The 12,991-nt window shown below is 42.4% G+C and overlaps 1 protein-coding gene across 11 annotated transcripts in view; it reads left to right on the top strand.

Moving 5' to 3' along the window:
- The window catches only part of foxp1b (forkhead box P1b), a 183,054-nt gene that overhangs the window by 125,877 nt on the left and 44,186 nt on the right, over nt 1-12,991 (top strand). Inside the window, exon 1 of one of the 11 annotated variants that reach the window (XM_049587431.1) lies at nt 7,620-7,802. The exons of the other annotated variants lie outside the window; for them this stretch is intronic. The gene's annotated coding sequence lies outside the window, so the exon portion shown is untranslated. Of the gene's footprint in view, nt 1-7,619; nt 7,803-12,991 lie in introns of those variants that run through there. 11 annotated transcript variants of the gene reach the window in all.

Below are 12,991 nucleotides of genomic sequence, written 5' to 3' on the forward strand. Positions count from 1 at the left end.
CAGTGAAATGGTAGGGTTTGACTCATTAGTTCCATGTGCATTTAATTAGAGGCAGGCTGAAATTGGATTTAACTTATTACTTTTTCATGGATCACTTTCTTGTCATCACTTCAAATTGGATTGCAGCCCCAGGTAACTAATTATGCCAGCCGCAGGATCAGGAGTGGAGAAATAGGTAATTAGGAACAACACTGTCGGACCCTCGCTGATAGTCCACCAGCGCCGAGGTGGGAGGAGGGGGGAAATTGAGGCACATTTGTGGTGTTGCACGCAAGCCTGGCTGGTTAACTACACCTCATTGCAAGAGATCCTAGGTAGGCATCCACCTCCTACAGGGGATTATGTGGCATTCAGCTGGGCTGAAGATGTTGTGTCAACATGGCGTCTTTGCTATCAGTGTAATGCCTAGATTATGCTTGTTTCCCATCCAGGATGGTGCCTGAGATTGGCCTTCATTATTCATGTCACTGGTGCAGTGTGAGGTATGGCCAGCAGCCAGCTGAAGTTCCTTGTGTGAACGCTGCTTGAATGACATTGACTGGTTTCTGTCTGCGGTATGTCTGCACTGATTGTAATGAGACTACATGAATGACTAGATTCAGAGCAGATAGTCTGCTTATTGAGAAGGGTTTTGGAAAATGATAACGTCACTTTACTTACTATTGAGAGCTCCCATGGTTCATCTTAAAGTGATTCTCTGTAAAGAATGTGAAGCTGAAGGAACATCTCTGTCCTTTGGGTTTCATTGTTTTTTATATTTATTATAATTATGTGACTGCCTTTTGTTTTTCAATGAGAAACACTATTCACTACCCTCTGATAAATGTTGCATTGAACATTTTCAGGATGTCAAAGGTACATCACTTGTTATTCTTTAGACATAGAGAAACTACTGATAATGTTTCAAAAAACCATGCCAGCAGACAATTTTCTTATCTGTACTATAACCAGTTAAAGCCACAATCCACACTTCTTTCTTCTCCTTTCTCTCTCTCTGTGTTTTCACACCATAGTGTACAGCCTCACAGAGGGCATCTCCAGGTCAAAAGATAATGTCTTTTCAGTTTACAGGATGAAAGCCTTTTAAGTTGTAGTGCGCCCCTCCAACGCCCCTCCTCCCCACGTTTGCTCTTCACATCCTTCATTTGTGGTCTGTTGGGGGGAAGCGTGATGTGACACAATCCAGGGGCCAAGCCTCTGTCTGACAGGACAGGGAGAAGCCGCTGGCTCTCTTTCTCTCCCTCTCCTACTGTTTTTGCAGTAAGCCCATGGCATTGTCCTGACACATGTATACCACAGAGCTCCAATCTGTAAGTCATTAGAGCAGTAGGCCGAAGCCTGTCAGCTGGAGCTCAGCCAGTGCTGCAGGGCAATCTGAGGCAGCATTTCGAGGTGTTCCCGCAGCCCAGTCGGCCAGTGGCCCAAAGTGGCACGGCAGTGGTGGCCCATTGGCGAGGTGACAGTGAACACAAGACTGGATTAATGTTCTGGGGTGAGATAAAAATTCCCTTTAAACAGGGCACACCTGGCCAAGACAAAGGGAGTGTTTTAATATTCAGTTAATACACATTTTGAGGGGGGAAAAAGTTCAGTACAAAAAAGTGCTGAGAGACAGAAGAAGTATGGCACTCTCTCAAAACACAAATCAAAGCATTGCCAATTTCTAATTAATTCACCTAACGACTGCTTTAAGCTTGCCAAGATTAACCAACTTATTAAAGTTCAAATTTCTGCAGGTTGTTTTTCAGACAGAACGAGAGATAATTTACAGATTAATTGGTTGTTGTTGTACCTTCTTTCAAAGTGTTCAGGCTTAAGTGTATCCATTCAGGAACAGTGTGCAAGATTTAGGGGGGTTTAGCAACATCTAGTGTTGTGGATTACAGATTGCATCCAGCTAAAACTTTTCCCAGTTAGAATTCCTTGAGTGCTCATTGTTCAGGAGGTTTTTACAGGGAGCCAGATTATCCGCAGAGGTCTCTTCTTCTCCACAAGAAATGGATCAGGTGATTTAAAAACGAAGAATGAAGCAGCTTCACCTTACAAATCAGTGTTTTTCCAACGTGCTCTCTTTTGCAGAGGGGCTACAAGCTATGGTTGTCAAGGCAAAGATGCAGTCGGCCCTAGCTATAGCCAACGTTTGGTTTGTCTGTTCTGGGCTACCGTAGAAACATGGCAGTGCAACATGGCGATCTCCATGGATGAGGACCAGCTCCTCAGCCCCCTCCATCTTAGCGGATGGGACGGGGTTCTTATCACGCTGCTGTGTGCTTAAGTGTAGTTTGGTATTGTTATTTGTTGCTATAAAAAGTGACATCATGATTGACAGTTGTGTGTGCCAACCGGTGTGCTAGTGATCAGTGGCGTTCCTGGTCGGACAGGTGTATGGGCAGAAACTTGATACCATGGAGATCGTTATTGCGCAGACTCAGGAGCCAAATGACATCACCAGCGCAAGGTGGCAGCGGACATATCCAGTATGTTTTGTCTCATTTTTCACAATTTGAGTAAGTGGAGACTTCTATCTTCCTCATCATGTCCATGGTACAGAGTGGTATCAGTCTTCGCATCTAACATATAAGGAACGCAAATGTCAAACTCTTCCTCTAAGAGCTTTGTTACTCTTTGCTGAAATTGCCTTTGCTTCTTTACCTTGAGAATGTGCCACTGCTGTCAGTATTTTAGGCTCTATCGTTCAGAATCGCTCCCCTTTCCATCTGCAAAGTGTCTCCAACGGTAAAATCCCACAATTCATCAGTTGTGTGCGTGATCCTCGGAAGGAGTTCATCTCTTTGTGTTTGTAAAAAGTCTCAAGGTGATGCTGTAATGAAATCTCATTTTGACGCACGCGTTGCTCTAAGGTGATACAATCTGTCAGGAATGATCAGCACAACACGGCGGCCGGTGCTTGCGTGGAACCCCAGGATCAGGTCGTCTCCTTTACCGCTTGTTTTCCTTGTCATATTGTAAAAATGTATTATGTGTACTGTATAGATTAGAACCAGGTTTGGGATAATCCTGTCAGAATGAAGTCATCTGTCCCAATTCCACGCAGCCAAGCAGAAACTGTCAGAGGGGGGGCTGCTGTGTTGGGAGCTCTCTCCCAGCCAAGACGATGACTGTCGAATTGACTCCAGTCACAGCGCTGGGAGCCACTTACCATTTTCAGGACCCTCTTTTCATTTGAGGCCTGATGTTTCCCTTCAAGCAGTGAACCCTCTCACCCCTCCACCCCACTCAGTCATCCGCCCAGAAACACACACACACACACAAACACACTTCCCCTTAAAATTTGTTGTATCTTTGTGTCATCCTCTGGCACTTTGTCTTGATGTCAAGCGTGTGTTGTTTGAAGTGATTCACACGCCCTTTGCGGAGGGGTGGAAGGATGGATGGATGCACAGTCAACCATAGCATTAATAAACACTAACAGCCATGCAAGGTGCAGTCAAGTCAGCATCGACTCACAATGCAGTTTCTCTTCGGGTGTCATCGCACACTTTTGACAGCTTTGCGATTCTCTGATTCCATTTTCAGTTTTTGTTAGGAGTGGGAAAGAGAAACAGAGTCTCACACAGACAGCAGAGACAGAAGGGCCCTTTAGCTACATGAGGACATCATTGGAGTTGTGTTTTATGTTTGTGTTGGACATCGTACAGTAAAACATCTCAGTGCACAGCCCAGGCATCCATGTAGTTACACCCAATGTGCAGAAAGCACAAACTAACATTTTAATTTTGCTTATTGGTTAAAAGAAATTCATATGTAGAGTGCTCATCTGTTACCTCCAGGAATGTTCTGGAGTAATTTTATTGGTTGGTGTTGGAAACAGGACAGGCTAACAAATACTGTTTAATAACACCACAGAGAAGGTTAGCTAAACAGTAAATCATGGTGGTTAGCGGTGCTGTAAGTGTAGCCTGCGTCCTACATTAAGAGTGTTCCTTAAAAAGTGATGACAAGAACCACCCACGTGGCAAAGTTGCTCGTGCTCTGCTTAAACCAGTGTAATTATTGTAGTAAATCTCATATATTTGTGATTGCAGAACAAAGGCTATACATTACACTGCACTATAATTACAATAACTGCTGCTTTCTTATTTGTTACCTCAGATTTAGTGATCATGTTATTTTTATATCGCCACAGCTCCAACAGAGCATTTGTTATTGAGTTATAATTTTCTGTGTATTAATATAGTTTCTGATTTAAATCAAAGATGAATCAATCGCCAAACAAGACGAGGCAGAAATTCCCCCACCTCCTTAAATTGATGTTGCTCAAACCCCAAAAAGTGTTCTTGTTTTGACTAGGTGAAAAACCGCACGCTACACGCTGAAACACAAGCTCCGTTATACACCGGCTGGCATATCACCTCAGGAAATATTTTTGCAAATACAGAGTTCACATGTGCTGACTAAACAATGTGTTCCTGAATGCTGAAATTAAAAGTAAATAACCAAGCCCATATATAATAGACCAGAGGGAACTCAGTGACTCAGGCGTGACTTACTGTAACTCCAGTCTGCTTCGGGTGATAACCTCATTCACTCTAAATATGACTTATTCCAAGTATCAGAGGGAGGATCGGTGGGTTGCAGATGTTGAAAGGTGAGTTCACTGTCATGTCGCAACAATGGAAATGCACTTTATTTTAACAAAATGAGAAAAAGAATTAACAGTATTAAAAAAATTAAACTTGAGTCAGGAACAAGTGAATGGAAAAATAAACTAAATATAAAATATGCAGTTTGAATAACATTAAATTCAAGTCAAGTGAAACAAAAGCCAGCGTGTTAAAAAAAAATGAGCCCCGAATGGAAAAGACCAGATCACTTTTAGTTCTGTTATGACTTTAGAGTAGACAGATTCCACCTCTTCAAAAAGTTCTTTGTGCTGTTGTTTTGCTGTAGCAGAAATGACATAGCAGTCTCCTGTATGATGTCAGTGCGAGCGAGTGGGTCACCGAAAACAAATGTAGGTTCTTTGTGAACTGTGCCAAGTCAAAGTTTTACTGTAGCTCGGAAGAAAAGGGTTGATTGAATGCTTTGTGTCTCTTTTGACATTAATGGGGGACAAAGATGAAATAATACAAAGATGAAGAAATAAGAGAACACATTATAGCACTGTACTAAAAGGTATTTTTGTTGCCTTGGCGATATTATATAGAGCAGCTGTTATTTATATAGGTCCCACACCTGCCCTGCTGACTCCCACTATCAGTAAACAATGATTTACTTTACACACACACACAGGGAAACAGGCTGTGTTTGTTTTCTCATGACAATGGTCCAGGTCACCAGAGCCTCTCAAGGAAAAGGAATGACTCTAGTTTTGTATTTTCCTCCACTTCCTCTCCACTTCTCTCCTTCTCTTTGTGTAGTAGCAGTAAGACATGGGTTGGCATGCCGGTGCGGCTTTATTCACTGGCTGTGTTAGTGTTTTGGGAAGGCTTTGTAATTGGAGGCGAGTCGTTATCTTTAGCCAGAGCCGAGCGGAGTAGAGCTCAGGCCAGACCCAGACATTAACTCATACTTTCACTCTAACTCGAGCAGGAAATATAATGTCATCCACTCTGTCATGAGCACAATCGCTCAGCACTCTCTGTAAACTATCACGGGGGAACGCCGGTTCAAGGCTCAAGGATATTGATGTTTCTCTGTGCGCGGGAAGAAAAAAAAATCTATATAGCGTGTGTATCACATCGACACATATGTGTAATTATTTTACATGGCGCAGGCACAGAGGCAATGGATTAGAAAGACAGTGTGTGAGAGGAGAAGCTTGAACTGTGTGTCTGCTAAATTTATCATGAGGCCTTTGGGAGCGTTGAAATGAGAACAGTGGCCTATTACTGCTAAGAAGGTGTTTTATTGAGAATACGCCGACATGCCACCCCAGGGAGAGTGCCGGGGGAGAAGAGTGTGGCTGTAGCCTAAACCACTTTGTGCATGTGTGTGTGTGTGTGTGTGTGTGTGTATGCGCCAAGTGCGTGCGTGCAGTTGTAAGCACATGCCTGCATGTCACTGTCTTTTTTGCGCGGGCCGTCTTGAGGGTGTCAGATAGAAAATAAAAGCGCCTTTTCTTCCACTTAATTATTCACTATGATATGTATTGGAATTGTCACTTTTGACACTTGAGGTGTCCCAGTCAATAATTTATATAGGTCAGGCCAGCTTAGCAGAGCTCATTGTTAGTTATTAGCAGATGAGAGCAGTGGCTTGTTATGCAGCCGCTCTGTTTATTTTACCAGTGTGTTTGCGGACTGGAATGCATCCCATGAACATTCCTTCATCCTTGGCCAAGGGTTTATAGCTGTTGATATGAGCTGTGTTTTAGAGCTCTGTTATTCAGCTCTGTGTTTATTGTCATGATAATTAACAAAGTGAGGTGTTAATCTTGCCTCATGCCTTTCCTCTAATTCTTTGTTAAGTGGGTTGCACAAGTTAGTGATTTTATTGTCGTTACAATAAGTAGGTCTTATTCCATGCCTTTAAGTTTTTATGTACTATAGAGTGAAATGTAGTCATAGTTAAATTGAGATAAAGGTAGAGTTGGTTCAGTGAGAAGGTTAACATACAGTGTATATGTTGACAGGAGCCAGGCTGCTGTCTCTCCTGGTGAGTTCAGTAGGATCTCCAGTAGGTGGCAGGGTCCTGTTTCCCTCTCCTGTCTTTTCCCCTCACTGAGTGCACATGGGTGTTAAAGAGTGTGATGATATTATGACAGCTAATTGCTCTCATTGGGATGGAGTTGGATGGATTGCCTGATTCTGTAGCCGGTGTAATGTTAGCTATTAATGTAAGTGGTTTGAGCTTGTCTGAGGCCAAATTGTAGGATAAGTGTTTAAAAACTGGGAAAAAAAAGTTTGTGCTGCTGTGGTTGATTTTATGACCAAAATACACACTAACTTGTCTCGGTGTATTGCAACTAGTTGCGTGCTACAGTGCGAGTGTACACATTAACATTAGAGCAGGAAGGCAAAACAAACTGTTCTCATAAATACATTATTTTGCTCTCAAATATAATACATGTGTTATTGTCTCAGCTTGGAGAAAATGTAAAAGGAAGAAAAAGTCCAAATAAGTACAAAGCGTCTGGATTGTTTGTGCGTTTGTTGTTTTCAGCATGTGAAATGAGTTGTGTCTTTGTTCCGGCACTGTAAACAATTCCATTTAGCAGAACAATAAAGGGGCTGATAGCGGGGCCAGTTTTCTTTCTTTCCGCTGGATAGCTGTGTTTACTTATCTGTTGTTTAATTAAAGGGCCTCTTTTCTTTAGGCTCCCATTGTTTCAATAGCACGGCCGGAGTCCCGGCAGAGGTCAAAGGGTTAACAGCCGTCAACTGTGTCTTTTTTTTTTTTTTTTTTTTTTTTTTGAAAGGGGCCCCCACACAAAGGCACGGGTTCACCTGCAGCCCAGCCCGCGGCTCCCTATTGTGTGGCCCCATTTGAATTGATTATGTTTAGAGGGCTGGTTGTGATTGGTGGAGAAGGGCGTGGTTGATTGGATAGTTTTGTATCTTGTCAGCCAGGGAGCAACCTTGCGCGTGCAATCTGTCTGTATCCCGAGGAAGGTTGGAGACTCCACAGCACAGCAGCGCTTGTTCTCAGCCTCCCTGCCTGCCAGCCCTGTGTGCCTCTACCTCGCTCTCTCTCTCACTCACTCACTCTCTCTCTTACTCTCTCTCTCTCTCTCTCTCTCTCTCTCTCCTTCCCTCGCTGCTCTGCTCTCCGCTCTGCTTCACTCCACACCGCGTGGCCCAGCACTCTGTTTACCCTGCCAGCTAAATGGAGTTTGTCAGGTTTGTCAATATGATTGATTTCTATGATTTTGCCTGCTTTCTTGTGTAAAAAACTTGACAATTTAATTTGACCGGGGAAAAAGAGAGAAGGAGGCTTTATTGTCTGTCTGTCGTTGAGGTTGTGTCATTGTAATTGGTTAATTTTGTCATGCAGTTTGTGTGAGAGGAGCAGTTATCCAGGGTTTACTTTGCCGTTGAGGCAGTGACAGTTTACAGGTTGGTGCTGGTAGGAGAGGCACAGAAAGCAGGTGTCATGTACATTAGATTTACTGTACCAGAATGTATTGCTTTTCAAAACAACCCTGTATGGATTAGCTGCTTGTGTTTATCTGTGTGCTGCTGGGATGTTGATGGATTTGAGCATTTCACTTTAAGTCTTAGCAACAGTTTGTTCAGCTTTGCTTGTTTGTCAGTTGCAGTATTAGAAACCCAACCATTTACAGCAAGTTTCTGTCTGCCATTTTATGCTGTTTGTTTAGTATTGTTTACTTAACTGATAGTGAGCTAACCAGTTAAGCAGGATCCGGTAATGTACTCTATGCTGTTTGAATTATGGAAAGTTGTAGGAAAAACACAAGACTGGTTTGCCTCCTCTTTTGCATTGTTGTTTTCCTCATATTTTTTCATAACACTGCTTTATTGTTTAGAATATTTCCAGGGTAAGGCATGACACATAGGAAGGAAGTCTTCCACTTTTTGTTTCATGTTGAGTTTTTCTGGTTGTGTGTTTTGCGATGATTTGCTTTTATGAGTTAATGAGTGCTGGTCAGACTTTGTGTGCTCTCAGGCTATGGCCTGGACTAATCCTCACTCTCCTCATGGTGTCACAGTGAATTAAGACAGGCTGGCACAGCTCTATATTTGACACCGTCACCACAAAACCACGTTGGAGACACACTGTCACTCCAAATGTCATCGCTCATATCTTCCTGAAAAGTTGGAGTGTGTAAATGTTTGTACGTGCCTGTGTTTGTGTGTGTGACAAAGGGATTGCAGTGTGCATTTAGGAGTGAAAGTTGTGGTTGTTTTCTTTATTCTTTTTTTTTCTGCTGTCAAGTTTGAGTCCGATTTGACAGCTTTGAGGTTTTACACAGAGGACAGTTATTGATTTTATGTTGTTTAATGACCTCAAGTATTTTTACTACAACAATTGTAAGTAATGCACTCGTGCACGTATAGTAAGGGCTTACATGTCATTCACTTTTCTGAGTGCTGTTTTTGGTTTTGTTTGGACTCACCACTGGGCTGAAACTTTTTAGGGTGCAATGTTTCAGCACCTTGCATCAGTGCAAAAAAAAAAAAAAAAAAAGTGGGTGCCTGAAAGAAAAGAGAGATGGAGGAGAATATCAGATGGTGGTGGAGGAGGAGAGCGAAGCCTAAACAGGGCAGTGTGCACCGTAATGCTGTGCAGCTGTGCCGAGACTCGCAGTTTGGGAGAGCTGGAGTGCGAGCTGATTGGGTTGACAGTTTGTAATCAAAGTTGATTTATTGTTCATTAGTAGTGCATTAGCCCTTTCAGGCAGGGGCGTTATTTGTGCAGTGGCCTGTCAAGGCGAGGGGCTGCGAGCACCTGTCATTTCTAAACCATGACATAGGCAACCAGATATTAGCTGTGTACCCAGAGAGGGGGGCACAGGGGGTAGCCGCCAGAGCCTCACGGCTCGCTGGGATATCCTTTACAGGGACGGTGTCTGCTTTGTACTGGAGCAGGCAGGCAAGACAGAGAGGAGAGACGGGGGAATAGTTTAGCAGTGATATAGTGAGCCACCAGCTGCTCTCTGCTGTTATTCCCCGGCTTTCCCGACTAAAACATGTTTTTACTTGAAAAAGGCTTTCATTCATTTTTTTAAAGGGTCATTTGTGCGTCTCTGTTTCAGATAGGAAGATTAACTCTACACTTGAGATGCCATGTGTTTCAAAGGGTTGAGATGGCAGGATAATAATGAGATTACATGGTGTGGAGTGTTTTATGGCACAAGGTCTTTTTTACCACTCATCTCTGTCATGACCTATATATTTTTAAAACAATAAGGTATGTGATGGTATTGACATGTTGCACCCAGAAAATCAGGGTGGATTATTTGAGTTGTGTGTGGACATAAACAAGTTGGACATAGCTTGTATTTTGCTATGAAGCTGCTGCTGACCCTGAGCATCTTTTTCTATATAATTTTATTAATAGGCTGTACACTCTAAATGAGTCACATAACACAACAACATTTAGAGTGTCAGGAGGCAACAGAATCTGTGGCCCTCTCGTCTGCCGTCATGGAAACAAGGATTAGCTTTGCATTGCTGGCGTGCAGAGAATAGAAACAATCTGTACGAGGATGTGTCAGCCATTGTCTTTTAACTACAGTTTCATTTAAAAGGGATTTTAGAGGGTGTGATCTTAATTAAATCTCAACCAAGTCAAATAATGCATCTGAAGACGTGCACCGTTGCGTAACTGTGCAGAGCTGATGAACCATAGATCACGGGCTACGCACTCCACCCCAAGACTGATCGTAAGACGTTTCCGAGAAAGGTGAGAACAGAAAAAGATAGTGTGTGTGGGATATTAGCAGTCACCCAGAATTTGTAAGGCAGGTTTCAGAACTCACAGGTCTTGTGGCTACGCACTTGGAGGTGTGGCTTGAAAGGTCAAAAAGAGTGACAGGACATTGAGTCATACTCTGAAATCTAATGAAGCACTCGGGATTTTTTTTTTTCTTTTTTTAAATTTTGTGACCAAATTTCTTTTTTTTTGTAATGTTTGTAAATGCAGCTTTATAAATGTTACTTTGATATTACCTCTATTATTTTTACAAGAAAATACTTGGTCATTGATTTTTTTATTGTTGAATAAAATACATTTTTTCTGAAATACAAATAGCATGAAACATGATGCAAAGGATGGTCCCTCTTGTAGTGTGTGTGCGTGTGTATGTGTGTATTTGTGTGTGTCAGGATGGGGTGGGGGGTTGGGGGGTGGGGGTGCCCTCTGTGCTCTCCCCTCAGCAGTGGTCACCTGCAGTGGTGGCTGCCTCCAGTGTGGGAAACAGCGTTCAGCTCGCAGCTCAGCTGTTATTGTTGGGTGTGAGAGCTCGCTTCACTTCGCCGTGCAGTTTGTTTGTTTAAACCCGACGCTGGGACCGGCTCTGGCGGAAAAAAAACAACAAAAAAAAAACTGTTTGTTTGTAGTCGAAAAGTTAATTAAAATGCAATCTTAACTTTTGTTTTTACAGTTGCTCAAATAATTTGAGCCCTCGCCCCCTCACACCCTACACCCAGTTCAGAAAATGTATATTGTGTGGTAAACTGAGACAAAATGTGATTATCCTGTTTATGTGAGGTGTAAACATTTTTAAAACAGCTTGATTGTGGATGAGGAGAAGGGAATAATGGAGGTCTCAACACACGTAATGATGGGTAGGTCTGTCCTCTTTTTTTAAATTCATCAGGCGTACTTTAAATGTAGGATCCAAAATTTGTTTTGTGTACACAAATTATGTTCAGTAACAATTTATATACAAGCTATCATAATTATTATTAGTAGTATCATTGTTATTATTTATTTATTTTTTATTATTATTGTTATTAGGGGAAAAGTTTATTGGTGTGAATATACTACGTCTCTCTCTCTTTTTTTTTTCCTTAAGAGGGAAATAAATGCTCTCCACCTCAGAGATTTCAATCAACTTGAATGGTTAATATGGAATTAGTCTTTCCAGTCTTGTCGACGACTAATTATGTTCACACATCACTTAAGTACAATAGCTCCCGTGAAATCCTCATTTCGGCTACATTTTCATGCAGGAGATCACAGTCAGGATGGGAAGTCGTTTCCTTGCGCCACTGCAGGCCAAGGTAAAACAACAGCATCAAACGGACTAGACTCAGTGATTTCTCCAGGGCCTGTTATTTCTTTTTTACTTCTCCATTCCATTTGATGCCCCTCCAAAACAAGATGACCCCAGGGAGCACAAATGAAAATTTGATAATTCTTTTTTTTTTTTTTTTTTTTTTCTCTTCTTCTTTCTTTTTTTTCTTTCGGGGAAGCTGCACCTTTGCGGCCAGTGAAAACGTCTGTGCCAGTCTCACTGACATTCACCTCCTTGTCCCTCATTTCTGTTCCTCTTAATTGCCTCGGTGTTGGGGAAAGGGGCTATCTCACAGCCTTGTTCACCCCTTCTCCTTCTCACCGGACTTTGACCTCTGACTTGTGATAGGAGGGGGTGCTCGGGGAGCGTCTTCATTAACTCTGAATCAGTGACTCTCTAACGTTTTCAGATGTGCGGTTTGTGTTGCCTCATTAGATTGTCATATTTTCCTCTTGAAGTTGGCTAACTGTAGGTGTCCTTCAATGCCAAATGCTTTCTATACTGACTGTGTGTGTGTATGTGTGTGTGTGTGTGTCTGTGTGTGTGTGTGTGTGTGTGTGTGTGTGTGTCTGTGTGTGTGTGTGTGTATGCATGGTTCGTGGTGGTGTAGAGAATTATGACATGAAGGAAATGAATGATCTATAGCTTTGACAAAAGAATTTTAATATAGTTTTTAAAAACATTTTAAATGCTTTATATTAATAATTTTATTTTTTGTTTCCATTATTCCATAAACACATTTATACTGAATAAACAGTGCAAATACTGTCTCACTCTATATGGAAAATGTGCTCCTTATATACAGTGTGTTATGGGCTGCACATGTGCTTGTATGTGCTTGTGACAGTTAACATGCCACAGTTTAGATTTGTGTGTGTGTGTTTGGCCGGCAGCAGGCCTGTGCTGGTACAGTATATCGCCTCCAGTCACTCTGCAGCTGTGTGAGAATGTTCCAGGTTTGAATGTTTATGCATGGGAGGCACCTGGAGAGCGCCACACCTTTCGTGAAATTCATAAACGTCAGCTATTTCTGGCATCCTCAGAATGTCCTCTTTTTCACACCCTCATATCGGTAGAGTAGATTAGAGCTGGGCTCAGTGGATCCCTCCAGTTATTAGCCCAGTACAAGTCCCCCTTTTAGACTATCTTTAGATGGTGATATATTTTTGTGGATCATCTGGAGTCATGATGTTATTCAAGAGATAAGGGAGTGCACCATATGGGAGTGCTCTAAATGGCGACTGGCGTCCCGTGTTTGCGTTAAATGGGCATGATACCGCGGCCAGGGCAATATTTTTCAGTTAAAGTGCTCCCTCCCGCCCTCCC

The sequence above is a fragment of the Epinephelus fuscoguttatus genome, linkage group LG1 (assembly GCF_011397635.1).
Source record: "Epinephelus fuscoguttatus linkage group LG1, E.fuscoguttatus.final_Chr_v1".
In the NCBI taxonomy this organism is placed as follows: domain Eukaryota; kingdom Metazoa; phylum Chordata; class Actinopteri; order Perciformes; family Serranidae; genus Epinephelus; species Epinephelus fuscoguttatus.